We start from the raw sequence: 15,513 nt of genomic DNA, 5'->3' as shown, positions 1-15,513 counted from the left end.
GATTAAGAAAAATGTTGATGGCTGTTAATAAATTACAATATCATAAAGTTTCATTTAACGTAACTTAACTGTAGTAATAAGATATCTGATACATAAATAGGACATACTTCCAAGAGCGTACCACCACCAGTGTACGTGTGCTGTGGCATCTGACCAATCATCATGTTTGTGTTTGTTTGCATCAGGTTTATTCTTATCATGAACAGAGTATACATATACATCTTCATACATGTTGCACAGGCCACCATATGGTGTATGGTCATTTCCTTTCGTGTTCCATTCACAAATAGAGCAAGAGGAAAAACAACTGTCCATATGCAATAATTTTTCTTATCCTTCTTTGTGGCCCATGTGTGAAATGTACTGTGGTGGCAGTACAGTAGTTCTGCAAGCTTTGTTATGCCAGCTCTTTAAATATTCTCAATAGTGTTCCTCAAACACAAAGTTGCCTTCCCTCTAAGGATTTCCATTTCAGTTACCAAAACATCTCCATAACACTTGCATGTTGATCAAATCTAATGGTAACAAACCTAGCAGCCCTCCTTTGAATTGCTGCAACATCTTCCTTTAATTTGATGTAATGGGGATCCCAAAACACTAGAGCAATACTCAAGAATGGGTCGCACTAGTGTTCTATATGTGGTCTCCTTTACAGATGTACCACACTTTCCTAAAATTCTCCCAATAAAATGAAGCCAAGCATTTGCCTTCCCAACTAAACCTGATTTGCTCATTCACTACATTTCAAGTTGCTTTGCAACATTATGCCTAGACATTTAATTTGAATATTGCAGTATTGTTTTTCATACTCATCTGCATTAAATTACATTTCTCCAAATTTGGAGCTAGCTGCCATTCATCACACAACTAGAGATTTTGTCTAAATCATCTTGTATCATCCCACAGTCAGTGAACACCACCTCCTCGTACACCACAGCATCATCAGTAAACAGCTGCAGATTGCTGCTCACCCTGTCTATCCGTTCATTTATATGTCTAAAGAATAGTAATGGTCCTGTCACACTTCCTTGGAAAACTCCTGATGATTCCTTTGTCTCTGATGAACACTCACTGTCAATATCAACGTTACACCATGTTGATAGTCATGTCCCGGATATGCCGTCATCTAGACGGGCTGGTGTTCAAAATGTAATGTGCCACAAACACAGCTTGGTATATTATCCTCACTTGGGCTTTCATGGGATCTGTGGTAGTAGCCGAATGTACCATAACTGCTGTGGACTAGGTGAACATTATTTTGGAACCCTTTATGCTTGATGTCATCCACTATGGCAATGGCATCTTCCAGCAGGATAACTGTCCATATCACAAGGAAAGAAATGTGCTACAGTGGTTTCAGGTGCATGTTAGTGACTCATATTTGATGCCTGGGACATGCAAATTCCCCTGATCTGAACCCAATATTAATTAATTAATATAATTAATATTAATGGGCACCCAGCTTCACATCCACAGACCACCGCCCCAAGTTTCAGGGAACCATATGACCTGTGCATAGATATCTGATGCCACATACCATCAGAAACTTACGAAGGACATGTCAAATGCATACCATACAGAATTGGACCAACATGTTATTAAGCAGGTGGTTGTAATGTCTTGACATATGAGTGTTTAATGATGTAGTCCTCCAACTGGTGACAGGTTGGTCTTTGCCTATGACAGTGGTATGTTAACTGCTAAATAAATCTGTTCCTTTAGTTAGCATATCAGTTTTTAGGAGTATGATACTCTGTACTGCATGTCGTATCCATTCTTGTGCATGAAACATTGAGATCATAAATATAATTAGCACAATTAATACATGTTCTTTACTGGAACTCCTTCTTACCATGTGGTAAGAGGTCAATTACCCAAATTGTATGTGTTAATGAGTGTTTACTCATTGTGTATAGTGGACAGATTGCTACTATTTATTATTTGCCTGGCCATCCCTTTGCACCGTTAATTCTACAACTAGTTACTGCAACTGCTGTTTACCTCTAACTGTATCGTAGTTATTACAGAACAGTAGAGATGGGTTTGACTCTTGGTTTGCTGCTTGCTACTATAAAGGAATACTTCAGTATGAAGTTATGCACAATTATGTTACTTTGATATCTGCATTTGTTATAAGGCTATATCAGTTATAACAGTAAGTATTGAATTAAATTTCTCTTTTTTTTAAAAAAAAAAATGGTCAGCTAGGAAAATTGTAAGCAGGTTTACACCTTCACTGGAAAACACAGCTGAACAATTTGGAAGGCAGTCAAATGACAGAAATTTGCAGACGTACATGAAAAGCATGTACTAAACAATACAAGAAAGTTTTTGACAACGGCATCCTTATGTAAGATGACAGGCACGGCCACCAAAACAAAAAATGAAAACATTTTTTTAATAAAAATGGGGGAGATAAGGAAAGGACAGAACACACTTTATTGTCTATAATAAATCATACAATCACCGTTGATCTTTATTTTACAATTGCCATTGCCGACTTTAGCCCATATAAACAGATACTCATCAGCATTCAATTTCTTCTCCCTTCTCGTAGTCAAAACAAATGGCATGCTTGGAACAAGCGTACCATAAGGCTGTTTAGCTAACAGTCCTGTAGTCTCCGCTATACTCCAAGTCTTCCAAGCCAATATATTAACACCTGGAAAAGCTTCAAGGCCACCATAATCTGCTTGGTTGCCCCATACAACAGCCAGTGTCAGCCATGTACTACCTCCAAACACAGCCTGAACATCACAAGTGAAGATCAGATGCAGTCCACGAAAAACATTTGGACCTCCAATCAATTTCTGCCCCCCCATGAACCATGGACCTTGCCGTTGGTGGGGAGGCTTGCGTGCCTCAGCGATACAGATGGCTGTACCGTAGGTGCAACCACAACGGAGGGGTATCTGTTGAGAGGCCAGACAAACATGTGGTTCCTGAAGAGGGGCAGCAGCCTTTTCAGCAGTTGCAGGGGCAACAGTCTGGATGATGGACTGATCTGGCCTTGTAACATTAACCAAAACGGCCTTGCTGTGCTGGTACTGCGAACGGCTGACAGCAAGGGGAAACTACAGCCATAATTTTTCCCGAGGAAATGCAGCTTTACTGTATGATTAAATTATGATGGCGTCCTCTTGGGTAAAATATTCTGGAGGTAAAATAGTCCCCCATTCGGATCTCCGGGCGGGGACTACTCAAGAGGACGTCGTTATCAGGAGAAAGAAAACTGGCGTTCTACGGATCGGAGCGTGGAATGTCAGATCCCTTAATCGGGCAGGTAGGTTAGAAAATTTAAAAAGGGAAATGGATAGGTTAAAGTTAGATATAGTGGGAATTAGTGAAGTTCGGTGGCAGGAGGAACAAGACTTTTGGTCAGGTGAATACAGGGTTATAAATACAAAATCAAATAGGGGTAATGCAGGAGTAGGTTTAATAATGAATAAAAAAATACGAGTGCGGGTTAGCTACTACAAACAGCATAGTTAACGCATTATTGTGGCCAAGATAGACACAAAGCCCATGCCTACTACAGTAGTACAAGTTTATATGCCAACTAGCTCTGCAGATGATGAAGAAATAGATGAAATGTATGACGAGATAAAAGAAATTATTCAGGTAGTGAAGGCAGACGAAAATTTAATAGTCATGGGTGACTGGAATTCGTCAGTAGGAAAAGGGAGAGAAGGAAACATAGTAGGAGAATATGGATTAGGGGGAAGAAATGAAAGAGGAAGCTGCCTTGTAGAATTTTGCACAGAGCATGACTTAATCATAGCTAACACTTGGTTCAAGAATCATAAAAGAAGAATCCTGGAGATACTAAAAGGTATCAGATAGATTAAATAACGGTAAGACAGAGATATAGGAACCAGGTTTTAAATTGTAAGACATTTCCAGGGGCAGATGTGAATTCTGACCACAATCTATTGGTTATGAACTGCAGATTGAAACTGAAGAAACTGCAAAAAGGTGGGAATTTAAGGAGATGGGACCTGGATAAACTGAAAGAACCAGAGGTTGTAGAGAGTTTCAGGGAGAGCATAAGGGAACAATTGACAGGAATGGGGGAAAGAAATACAGTAGAAGAAGAATGGGTAGCTCTGAGGGATGAAGTAGTGAAGGCAGCAGAGGATCAAGTAGGTAAAAAGACGAGGGCTAATAGAAATCCTTGGGTAACAGAAGAAATATTGAATTTAATTGATGAAAGGAGAAAATATAAAAATGCAGTAAATGAAGCAGGCAAAAAGGAATACAAACGTCTCAAAAATGAGATCGACAGGAAGTGCAAAATGGCTAAGCAGGGATGGCTAGAGAACAAATGTAAGGATGTAGAGGCTTGTCTCACTAGGGGTAAGATAGATACTGCCTACAGGAAAATTAAAGAGACCTTTGGAGAGAAGAGAACCACTTGTATGAATATCAAGAGCTCAGATGGCAAACCAGTTCGAAGCAAAGAAGGGAAGGCAGAAAGGTGGAAGGAGTATATAGAGGGTTTATACAAGGGCGATGTACTTGAGGACAATATTATGGAAATGGAAGAGGATGTAGATGAAGATGAAATGGGAGATAAGATACTGCGTGAAGAGTTTGACAGAGCACTGAAACACCTGAGTCGAAACAAGGCCCCGGGAGTAGACAACATTCCATTAGAACTACTGATGGCCTTGGGAGAGCCAGTCATGACAAAACTCTACCATCTGGTGAGCAAGATGTATGAGACAGGTGAAATACCAACAGACTTCAAGAAGAATAGAATAATTCCAATACCGAAGAAAGCAGGTGTTGACAGATGTGAAAATTACCGAACTATCAGTTTAATAAGTCACAGCTGCAAAATACTAACGCGAATTCTTTACAGACGAATGGAAAAACTGGTAGAAGCGGACCTTGGGGAAGATCAGTTTGGATTCCGTAGAAATGTTGGAACACGTGAGGCAATACTAACCTTACGACTTATCTTAGAAGAAAGATTAAGAAAAGGCAAACCTACGTTTCTAGCATTTGTAGACTTAGAGAAAGCTTTTGACAACGTTAACTGGAATACTCTCTTTCAAATTCTGAAGGTGGCAGGGGTAAAATACATGGAGCGAAAGGCTATTTACAATTTGTACAGGAACCAGATGGCAGTTATAAGAGTCGAGGGGCATGAAAGGGAAGCAGTGGTTGGGAAAGGAGTGAGACAGGGTTGTAGCCTCTCCCCTATGTTATTCAATCTGTATATTGAGCAAGCAGTAAAGGAAACAAAAGAAAAATTCGGAGTAGGTATTAAAATTCATGGAGAAGAAGTAAAAACTTTGAGGTTCGCCGATGACATTGTAATTCTGTCAGAGACAGCAAAGGACTTGGAAGAGCAGTTGAACGGAATGGACAGTGTCTTGAAAGGAGGATATAAGATGAACATCAACAAAAGCAAAACGAGGATAATGGAATGTAGTCAAATTAAATCGGGTGATGCTGAGGGGATTAGATTAGGAAATGAGACACTTAAAGTAGTAAAGGAGTTTTGCTATTTGGGGAGCAAAATAACTGATAATGGTCGAAGTAGAGAGGATATAAAATGTAGACTGGCAATGGCAAGGAAATCGTTTCTGAAGAAGAGAAATTTGTTAACATCTAGTATAGATTTAAGTGTCAGGAAGTCGTTTCTGAAAGTATTTGTATGGAGTGTAGCCATGTATGGAAGTGAAAAATTGGCCGATAACCAGTTTGGACAAGAAGAGAATAGAAGCTTTCGAAATGTGGTGCTACAGAAGAATGCTGAAGATAAGGTGGGTAGATCACATAACTAATGAGGAGGTATTGAATAGGATTGGGAAGAAGAGAAGTTTGTGGCACAACTTGACTAGAAGAAGGGATCGGTTGGTAGGACATGTTTTAAGGCATCAAGGGATCACAAATTTAGCATTGGAGGGCAGCGTGGAGGGTAAAAATTGTAGAGGGAGACCAAGAGATCAATACACTAAGCAGATTCAGAAGGATGTAGGTTGCAGTAGGTACTGGGAGATGAAGAAGCTTGCACAGGATAGAGTAGCATGGAGAGCTGCATCAAACCAGTCTCAGAACTGAAGACCACAACAACAACATCAATTGCTGCTTATTAAACTGCCCAGCCAAGTCAATATCAATCGTGCATGGCGACATCGCTGGCGGCGCAGCATACCTGTGTATCGCAGTTTGAAGGCGATTGATATTGACTTGGCTGGGCAGTTTAATAAGTAGCAATTGATTGGAGGTCCAAATGTTTTTCGTGGACTGCATCTGAACTTCACTTGTGATGTTCAGGCTGTGTTTGGAGGTAGTACATGGCTGACACTGGCTGTTGTATGGGGCAACCAAGCAGCTTATGGTGGCCTTGAAGCTTTTCCAGATGATAATATATTGGCTTGGAAGACTTGGGAGTATAGCGGAGACTACAGGACTGTTAGCTAAACAGCCTTATGGTACACTTGTTCCAAGCATGCCATTTGTTTTGACTGCGAGAAGGAAGAAGAAATTGAATGCTGATGAGTACCTGTTTATATGGGCTAAAGTCAGCAATGGCAATTGTAAAATAAAGATCAACGGTGATTGTATGATTTATTATAGACAATAAAGTGTGTTCTGTCCTTTCCTTATCTCTATTCCTTATCTCCCCCCTGTTTTTATTAAAAAAAATGTTTTCACTTTTTGTTTTGGTGGCCGTGCCTGTCTTGGTTGCTCGCTAGGCGGGTGGCCTTGAGAGGGACTTAGCCGCTGGCGAGGCTGCCGGGCAACACGGGTGAGTTTATGAAGGCGAGTTTCTGACGCACTGAACACTACTTCTGTTGCCAACATACATTGCCTCTACAATCATGTGACTGTGGTACGGCATAAGATTTACACATAAATGCCTAGCATATTCCTTTTAAAAGGTTCAAGTAGTTTGTACACGTGATTCATGTGCATCTTAACTATTAGCATTTGACAGCTTGGATGAACTTTGCTTAAAACTTTGAAGAGAGAGACAACAGATGTTTGCTGTTTGCAGCCTACGTCACAGCTTTTATGTAGTCATATTAATTTAACTTTTAGGTTTTGTGCATTTCAAGTCCTGATTTTAACCCATGTTGTCGCCGTTAAAACCTGTTGTGGTTGATGCACATAGTAATAATTATGATTCCCAGGTTGAAGTAAGGAACTCTTTATTCATGACACAAGTTTACAAATGAGTTTAGTTCTAATAACTGAAAAGATTTATTTGTGATCACAGGAGAATAACAGAAACAAAGTTCACTGACATGGTTCCAATTCCGAGGGAAGCTTCATCCCAAGTGACTGTAGGTTTAGTGTCTTGTAAGGGCCATGCTGTGTGAAGTACCATGAAGCAATGCGTCCGGGCTGAGCATATGTTAAAATCTGCACAGCTCATGTCCGGGCTGATCTTGCGGATATAAATTACACTTTTTACGAGTTGAATGATTTAGTCATCCAATTTGCCCTAGAAAAGTTTAACTTCTACCAGGAGCATAAGCAATTTAGATTGGAAATGGATAACTGGGTCCTGAGTTGAGTTCTTGACAGGTCTCGTAAGATGAAGGACTGCTTGGTGGGAGGTCCGAACATCAGCCTTCTAATTTGGAATAGTACATGCACGGTCCAGTCACATTAATGTGACCACCGCCTATGTTCAATGTCAACTTTCAATAACCACTACTAGCAGTGGAAGTTATATATAGTGTGGTGGACGCAAAAAAACAGTGCAGATGTCATAATGCAGAAACGGGGTGATTTCTTAGACATCAACAGGGCATGATCATTTTCTTTTAGGCCAACGATGGAAAGCATTTCCAAAACACCTAAGTTTGTAAACTGTTCGCTTGCCACCAGGGTAAAGCATATTGTGCATAGCAAAATGGTACTATCCAAAATTGGCATCGACGCAACTGTGGTCCTAGTAATGCAACTAGATATCCACCCGAGTGGTGACAGGTGGCTTTTCAGGTGAATCACATTTTATGCTCCATCAGACAGACAACCATTGGCGTGTACAGCATGAAATGTCTCTAAGTAAACAAGGACGGAGTGTGGCCTGGGAAGTGTTGTCATGTCATTCTTTGAGTGACCTCATTTTCTGGAAGGCACAGTGGATCAACGCAAGTATGCATCTACCTTTGAGGACTGTGTCCATCCCTACATGCTGTTCGTTTTCTCTTGGCATCGTGGCACCTACCAGCAGGACAATGCAATGTGTTACACATCTTGCAATGTACACTGGGTTGTTTGCGGTATGCAACTGAGAAACCTAGTGCAGCTGGCTACAGCATTGGAGTCGGCATGGCTCCACATCCCTGTCAGCACCTTCCAGAAACTCATTGACACTATGTGTGTTACAGTGGTCCACACTGTGACAGTTGGTTATTCAGGCTTTCGACAGGTGACTGGATGGCGTTTTAGGGAGGCACAAAATCTTGTTGAGGCTGTGCTTAGTCGCATGTTTCAGGAGTACATTCCAGAATCTGACAATGAAGCAGAGATACTGGATTTCACGGTGATCGCTGTGATTCTCTTGGAGATTCTTTCATTATTTGTTGATCTTAAGGAGAGACAACAGGAACATAGTGAGTTGGATGAAATTCGGCGAAGGCTGGAGGTGGCCACCCATTACAATAGGAAACTGAATATCTGTCTTTGTTGAAGCTTAGTCCCTGCTGTTTTTAGCTATTTTCATTGATCACTGTGGGGGGAGCACCTGGGCCTTTATAAAACCAGGCTGGCAATTAAAGGACATCTGACTTGGAAAAGCATGGAGAGATTAGTAGGTCAGTGTCAAGAATGCAAGACCACCAAGCCTAATACTAAAACTAGAAGCAGTCTTTCTGCAGTCACTAGAGGACGTCAACATGTGGATAAGCTTTTTATTAATTACTTATGGTCCCTCCTGCTTATCAAAAATGGTAATAAGTAAGTTCTAGTGGCGATTTGATGCCTTTACAAGGTTGGTTTGGTCAGTGTCTCGTAAAGGAATGACAATCGACATTAGTATCAAGCACATAAGTGTTATATTTGCTGGTTTTGGAGCTCCTAAAGTCTTAGTATGAGACAATGCCCCTGCATTTACATCATGTGAATTCAAAAAAAATTATTTTAACACTTGACAACTATCCTGTATTATCCTCCGCCATCTTTTACGAAAGAATGTATTGACAGGAATCAGAAATCTGCCTTAATAATTTATCATTCTCGTTTGCAGAAACATTGAGATAGTTCCATGAATTGGCTTAGTCTTGTCTTCAATACTGCCTGTCATGCGGCATGTAAGATGGTGCCTGCCATATTAAAGTCCACATTCTCCCTAAATTCATCAGTGAGTAATTTGTGGTTGTTCAATGATCTTACTGGATCGTGTTGACCCTGAGGATATCAGGGTTAATTGGGATGTGGCGAAAAATAAAATTTCTCTTACACATCAGAGAGCCTCCTAGGTAAAGCTGAGGGAGACAGGCAGCTTTGTAATCAGTGGCGAATACTTTCTAAGTAAAAAAATTTTGGGGGCCAAGGTAGAGGGGACAGGGAATCATGGACAAAATATTGTCCCAAATTAATAGTGTATACTGGCTTTGTTGCTGTGAAGTGTCATTAATAGTGAACTGCATATCAATTGTCCACAGTAAGTTATTTATACACTGGTATATATTATGATGGAATTGACAAAGTAGTCTGTAACTATGAAGAACACCAGTTAATATTTTTCTGTATACTAAACACAAAGATAACTAAATACAGTGCTTAGATCTTGCCTTGGACAGGCAAGATCCACAAAGTTTGAGCTCATTTAATAGTTGTTCATCAGCCTGGTTCCATTTTGTACAAAACACATACTACACACATGATCTTCTTCTCTGGATATGATGTCATATGCAATACTTTCCCCATTAGTTGTATGGGATATGTCATCAACTAGAAGCTGGTAATTATATTTTAGAGCAACACACATCGAACTTATAATATTCTTCTCGCCTCATATCTCCAAAAAGTCACATCCTTATATAGAACACACAACACTGTCCATTCATTCACTACAAACAAGGTTTTTTTTAGCAAAAATATTACACACACAGTACTATTCATTATTTCTTCATATACATATGACTTTCTACTACATACTAACCTGCTTATCAGCAGGAATGATTAATGCAGAGCACTGTTCACACTAGCATTGTGTGTGCATGACTTTGCTAATTGCTTATGACTTGCTATCTGTGAACCAACCGAGTAAAACACTGTCTTTTGGCAGGCGTGGTAATTTTCCAGATCACCAGTACTTCCCATTCAAAGATAAATTTTAACTCTATTAAGGGTGATATTTTATACAATAGTTCATAACATTGATTTTTGCTACACATTTTTACATAACCCTAATGTCACAAAATAACATTTAATAAAACAAACAAGAAACTAACATAACAGACCTTACTTGACCTGAATAATATTTAAAAAAGTTTACACAAATGTAGTTACGACAAAAAATGCTAGCCTACTTGTATATTATTTGTGTGTGTATTTCGTGTAGACATTTTACACATGTCCCACATTTCTTTTACATATCCAGTAAAAAGTTACCTAAACAAATGTCTCTACATAGAATACAACATGGTGAAATACCTTTTATGTAACATTATATTCAGTTAAAATTAATGAATCAGATCAAACTTCAGCACTCTCCGTCACAAAACATCAATTTCATGTTCATTATCCTCTGATTTATGTAGGCTAGTATAATTATCAAATAAATTTTAGAATATGAGACCTTCTATTTTTTTATTCATATCATACTTGATAAACTCACCGTCTCCCCTGTTTTTTATTACTTCTACTCTTAGTCACTTCCACAGTGTACAGTATGACAATGTTGTTATTATTTACAACATTTGTTTTCCATTCAATTCACCTGAAACTGTAAACTTAGCTTCAGTTTGCTACGCATGTATAAACATTTTATAGGGTAATCAAAAATGTTCATGTATAACTGTTTACAAGTTATATATCCAAAAACAAAGATGATGTGACTTACCAAACGAAAGCGCTGGCAGGTCGATAGGCACACAAACAAACACAAACATACACACAAAATTCAAGCTTTCGCAACAAACTGTTGCCTCATCAGGAAAGAGGGAAGGAGAGGGAAAGACAAAAGGATTTGGGTTTTAAGGGAGAGGGTAAGGAGTCATTCCAATCCCGGGAGCGGAAAGACTTACCTTAGGGGGAAAAAAGGACGGGTATACACTCGCACACACACACATATCCATCCACACATATACAGACACAAGCAGACATATTTGAAGACAGTTAAGTTATTCATTAAATCTTATATAGTTACTTACTATTAACCATGAAGTAAAAAATTCATCATTATTTACAAATTACTGAGAAAAATAAGAAACTTGCACACTTATGCAATTTTATTGTCAGTTCTGGCAGTGTATTCTTTAACACATCTTAACCTGAGATGTTTACCAGATTTGGAGTACTCTAAAAAGTAAGCATTTGTGAGTGGTGTGTTTGTGATGTTAAAAGAACCATTACACCTGAACCTGAATTTAAAAATTTCATTGGAAGTTGTTCAGATTTGGATTACCAAAAAACTGAGCTTCCATGAATTTCCTAAAGAATCCAGCCAAACCAAAAACCACTGTCAATTGCTTTTTGGGCTTCAAAACTGTATAATTTTTAACAGCTACCATTTTACTTGGCTCTTTCTAATTCCTTTTGTTGAAATATTATAGCCTAAACCTTACTCTCTTTCTTGACAAATTTACACTTTTTGAATTTTAATGTCATTCCTCCATTAGTCAGTCGGAGAAATGCTTTTACCAGTCACAGTATCTTTATACCACTAATTAATTCTGTTGTTTGAAATGCTTGCTGCTCCACCTCTACAGTTTCTAGTTAGTATTCCAGTTGTCTTTCCACCTCCTTACAAACTCTCAGGCTTGTGATTATGCTTCAATTGCATTGGCTGTGAAGGGAGCTTCTGGTGACAGTGATAAGTTGAACAATGTCAAGTCTATAAAAATATCTTGATACTTCAAAGTAAGCCTGCAATACTGAATTAACAGTGTATTTTTACTTCTTATAAACACCTGATCTCCTTCTGACATGATCTAACTTTACCCGGAGCATTAGATATAAGAAAAATACTATTTTTTAAAGTTAACCTAAATGAAGGGGTAACTTTTTACTAGTATTAAAACAGAAATTTTACTCTAATAGGGCACAGTTGGTGAACATTTTAACTTTCCCAAGCACTCAGTAAATATAGGCCTATAGGTAAAATGTTATGATGTTTGTTTGCGATTTGTAACTTTATTCGTGTCCACTGTTTTCAAAAAATGGAATAAGTGGTACAAAGTTACTCCAATTAATTGCAATTAAGGCTTTAAAGACATTGTCCTAGATTTCTAAACACTCTTCCCCGGTTTGTGTGGTGATCAGCAAGTCGTCTACGTATAATAAAACCGCTTTTAATAGTCTTCAGTGGACTGACCCCCAAAAAGTGAAACTGCAAGAAAGTATAAAATTACAGGAAGGCATATGAAACTTAACTAGCAGTAGATTTTGTGCCTTTTGTTGTTTGCAAAGACTGCCAACTTCAAGTGGTTTAACCAGTATTGTGTTACAAGTTTTATTTAGTGTAAATAATTAGTAAAGATTATCAGTAATAAGTACACATTAGAACACGATTATCTTTTTAATTTGATTTCAAGGAAGACTTCTGGTTCTGTGTTTTATTTACATCACTGGATATGATTGGAACCAAGACGGAAAAATGCCACTGTCTTCCAGACAATTACAAACGCAATGGCAGAGTGCTGACATCATGGACGTAAGAATAAATCATAGCTGAAACAGGCAAACGCACACGCAGGTTTCCACCTTTGTTCTGATCATGTCTAATGGTGTAAACAGAGCACGGAAGCAGAAGTCTTTCCTGAAACGACATTAAAAAGATATTCGTGTTCTAATGTGAGGCTTCTTACTGACAATCGTTATAAAATTACGGCAAATAAAACTTGTAACATAATATTGGTTAAAACACTAAAGTTCGCAGTCTTCATAAACAGGGAACAATAAGCACGAAATCTACGGCTTGTTGCTGACAAGGGAGTTCACTTAGTTCATGGAAGTCCTGGGCGAGAAAGAGGGCAGAAATTGTTGTCACGTTACGCAGCATCTTGAGGAGGCATTTTACGTCTGAAATCAGCACGTATCAGACTAAAACGGAGCGCTTAGTACGGATTAGGTATTTCATGCAGAAATAACGATTCGTGAAACCCCATTATAGAGACGGCCGTCTTCAAAAGCGGTGTTGATTTGTATAAACGACTGTGAAATTAAATTAAAGCTGTTGTACTACAACACTAGGAGCAGAAGGAAGGATACTACTAGAGTCACTATAGTCAGATCATTATTATCATTAAGACAGTGGCTCAAGATACTTTCCCGCCCTTAACAAATGCTGTGAACTTATTATTATAGGTGGCCGTGACTCAACACACCTACGTTATATGATCAAAAACTTTGCGTATACTCTGTGTTTTTTGCTTTGTTCCAGGGCTGACTTAGAGCAGGAATACGATGCACTTTCGGCAGGAATCTGTATGAAAACCAATGTTAAAGGTCGTGATAACATCAAAGAATATTTAAAATGTGGAAAATGTTGAAGCATGGAATCGTTAATGACACAAAAGCATTGCATTGAGAGAACAGGACTTCTACTGCGACAGATAAAAACGAAAGTAAAAAGCGGGAAAATGTAAAACACGGGAATGTGAAAACGGGGTTTTACTATACGTACATGATCAAGCATGACCCAACTCTTTTCCTAACACTTTATGCAGAGCTCGGGTGGATACGGAAACTGTATTCAAACCAAATGGCACTACTTCGTAGTGATAACATTTTCCTGAAAATAGAAATGGTGTGAATAACGTTAGTTTTCGTTAAGTGACAACCAACAGCGAAGTAATAGAAAATACACATTTTTAACCATCAACTGTTTATTTTAAAAACCTATTTGTCTACAGGACTCAATCATGGACTATCTTCACAGGGCATAAGGTGAAATCAGATTAGATAAAAGTGCATTTCATGTTCCTTTTAGGCTGATACAGCCTCAAAGCTGACATGTTGAGAATCCACAACCACTAATCAAATACAGCACTTACAACAGCAATGAACATGGTTCACAGCAAATAATGTAAAAGGGATAAAAAGTCTTGGTGAAAAATACACACATGAAATAAGCAAAGCCAATAATTTAGACGATAACTCCGGTATTTGACTGATAATTTCTTTTAAGTAATCTTCAGCATATTCTATAGATGATTGTCTTTGCTTGTTTCAGGTGTATAATATGTTCCTCCATGATTTTTTGTGCCTGTTACATTAATCATTGTGAAGTGTGTTCGTTACTACTGTATTCCAATACTGATTGAGGATTCTCACTATGACAGCATGGAGGTTGTATCAGCCTAAAAGAATCTTGCCTTTATCTGATTTGTTTCACCTTATGATTTGTGAAGATACTCAATAACCAAAACTGGTAGAGATAAACACCGTCTGAGCAGGCCTTAAAGACCAACCAGCATCCATGTCAAACTGAGCCCTTAGGCATCACCAGATGCCGATACTGACGGGCACGTGGTTAGCACACCACTCTCCCAGCCATTGTCAGTTTTCATGACTGGTGCTGCTACTTGTCAATCAAGTAGCTCCTCAATTGTTCTCACAGGTGCTGAGTGCACCCCACTTGCCAACAGCACTCTGCAGACCTGGATGACGACTCATCCACTTGCTAGCTAAGCCCAACACTGCTTGACTTTTGTGATCTGATGGGAGCTCTTGTTACCACTGCGGCAAGTCCACTGGCGGTAGACATATAAGACTTTAAAATAAACAACTGATGGCTAAAATTGCATTTTTACTGATAATTTCCTTTAATTCATTTTCACCATAATCTACCTTTATACTACTCACGTTAGTTTTCTGAACCATTTCAACTGACATTGTTACTTGAAGTCACAATTAACCGAAAGAGGTTCTACCTGCTTTATTCCATCACCTTTGGTTTCTTCAAATCCAATTTACAACTTTTGTTGTACATTTTTACACCTTCTTAAGGCTTCCATTACAGTCAATAATTATCTGTTCCTTAACTAGCCAGTGCCTAAGATCACCTCTGCACTTGATTAGCGCACAGATAATGTATGTGAGTCTACTGAGAAACATACTAAGATGGGAGTTCCGCAGGGCTCTGTCTTGGTACCATTTCTACATCTACATCTACATTTATACTCCGCAAGCCACCCAACGGTGTGTGGCGGAGGGCACTTTACGTGCCACTGTCATTACCTCCCTTTCCTGTTCCAGTCGCGTATGGTTCGCGGGAAGAACGACTGTCTGAAAGCCTCCGTGCGCGCTCTAATCTCTCTAATTTTACATTCGTGATCTCCTCGGGAGGTATAAGTAGGGGGAAGCAATATATTCTAT

General features: G+C 38.9%; 1 long non-coding RNA gene across 4 annotated transcripts in view; it reads right to left on the bottom strand.

Annotated features, from left to right (window-relative positions):
- LOC126237089 (uncharacterized) overlaps positions 1–14,771 on the bottom strand; it is a 47,538-nt gene extending 32,767 nt beyond the window's left edge. Inside the window, exons 1-3 of one of the 4 annotated variants that reach the window (XR_007545029.1) lie at positions 14,581–14,771; positions 13,820–13,927; positions 10,811–10,918 (exon numbers count right to left, since the gene is read on the bottom strand). This is a non-coding gene — a long non-coding RNA (uncharacterized LOC126237089). Of the gene's footprint in view, positions 1–10,810; positions 10,919–13,520; positions 13,695–13,819; positions 13,928–14,034; positions 14,158–14,580 lie in introns of those variants that run through there. The other 3 variants (XR_007545032.1, XR_007545031.1, XR_007545030.1) reach the window with 3 other exon arrangements.
- Between the last annotated feature and the right edge of the window lie 742 nt (positions 14,772–15,513).

This window comes from Schistocerca nitens, chromosome 2 (genome assembly GCF_023898315.1).
Source record: "Schistocerca nitens isolate TAMUIC-IGC-003100 chromosome 2, iqSchNite1.1, whole genome shotgun sequence".
Lineage (NCBI taxonomy): Eukaryota > Metazoa > Arthropoda > Insecta > Orthoptera > Acrididae > Schistocerca > Schistocerca nitens.
The sequence above is the reverse complement of the archived record's forward strand: the minus strand, read 5'-3'. Positions and strand labels throughout refer to the sequence as shown.